Source organism: Myotis davidii, unplaced genomic scaffold, assembly GCF_000327345.1.
Source record: "Myotis davidii unplaced genomic scaffold, ASM32734v1 scaffold338, whole genome shotgun sequence".
Taxonomy (NCBI): domain Eukaryota; kingdom Metazoa; phylum Chordata; class Mammalia; order Chiroptera; family Vespertilionidae; genus Myotis; species Myotis davidii.
Window position 1 is genome coordinate 1881 of NW_006289077.1, and position 1183 is coordinate 3063.

The 1183-nt window shown below is 44.2% G+C and overlaps 1 long non-coding RNA gene across 1 annotated transcript in view; it reads right to left on the reverse strand.

The window, feature by feature from the left end:
* LOC107182716 overlaps window positions 1-1183 on the reverse strand; it is a 24511-nt gene continuing 23328 nt past the window's right edge. The window contains exons 2-3 of the long non-coding RNA XR_001513433.1: window positions 897-1044; window positions 1-35 (exon numbers count right to left, since the gene is read on the reverse strand). This is a non-coding gene — a long non-coding RNA (uncharacterized LOC107182716). The remainder of the gene's footprint in view (window positions 36-896; window positions 1045-1183) is intronic.

Below are 1183 nucleotides of genomic sequence, written 5' to 3' on the forward strand. Positions count from 1 at the left end.
CAAGGGTTCATGGGGCCCCTGGACTTGGAATGCTCCTGAAAAGAGAACAGAGATGGAGTCAGGGTTGAGGGGGGTGGATTTGGGCAGATGAGGAGGTGTTGACTACATTATTGGTTGTTTCCATCCTAACCAAGTCCTGAAAACAATGTCTGAAATAGTTGCTGGATCTTTTCTGACCTAAACATTCACACAAAACTAGAGAAAGCTGGAGATATTAGATGTTGGAGGTCTAAACCTGGCCAAGGTGAGGCAAGCAAAGTACATAGGGCACAAATTTTGAGGACACACTCACTTTCAGGGTGCAGGTACATTGTTGGCAAGATCCTGAAAGCAAGTACCAATTTAAAATTTGGGCCATAGTCTCCTCACTTAACTCACGCTGTGGGGAGGGACCTGAGGAATGTGACTGCAGGAGATGAGAATAGACAGGCTACCTCTTTCAGGTCAGGTCTGACCTTGTCGGTAGGATGGAGGAACCACACAGGAGTTCTGATGGTTCTGGATGGATAGTTGGATAACTGTGTTGAGGAAGAATCTGAAGCAGCTCAGTAGTAAATTGTTTTACAATCATTCATACTGTTTGCAATGAGCATGGGATGAGAAATAGAGGCATACGAGCTAATTATTTTTATTCCACATTATCTTGAGGCTGTAAGAATGTATGCTTTTTTTTAAATTACCATCTGGAGCTCCTTTATTGTCTCTCAGTCTTTGCCCCACATTTATATTCTGATTTGCACACACTGGCTGGCACTTAGTAAGTGGATAAAGTTAACCTCTCTTTTTGCCAGGATCTCATAACATTTGTATTTTTGTCAAACTTTTTCTTTCAGCTCCCCTCTCTTTTCCTTTCCCTGACATCACAGAGAATCGGGGACTCATATAAGGATTCCTACCTGCACCCATTATGAGCATCTGGAGGCAGAAGTAGAGTGAGATGAGGCTGCCATGATAACTTGTAGAGATTGGCTGCCTCCTCAGGTGACTGAGGCAGGGTGATCTCCAGGCGTTGTGCCCATGATTCATTGGGAAAGGAGGGAAACACTGTAATGAGGAGATAAAAAGAGATCTCTGAGACTTAAGTCAAGGCACAGAGAAAGGAGGGCATGAAGAAATCTCACTCCTAGGCAGGTATTGGGCACTTCTTATCTATGGGACTATGGTGAGGGGCAGGAGAAGAATC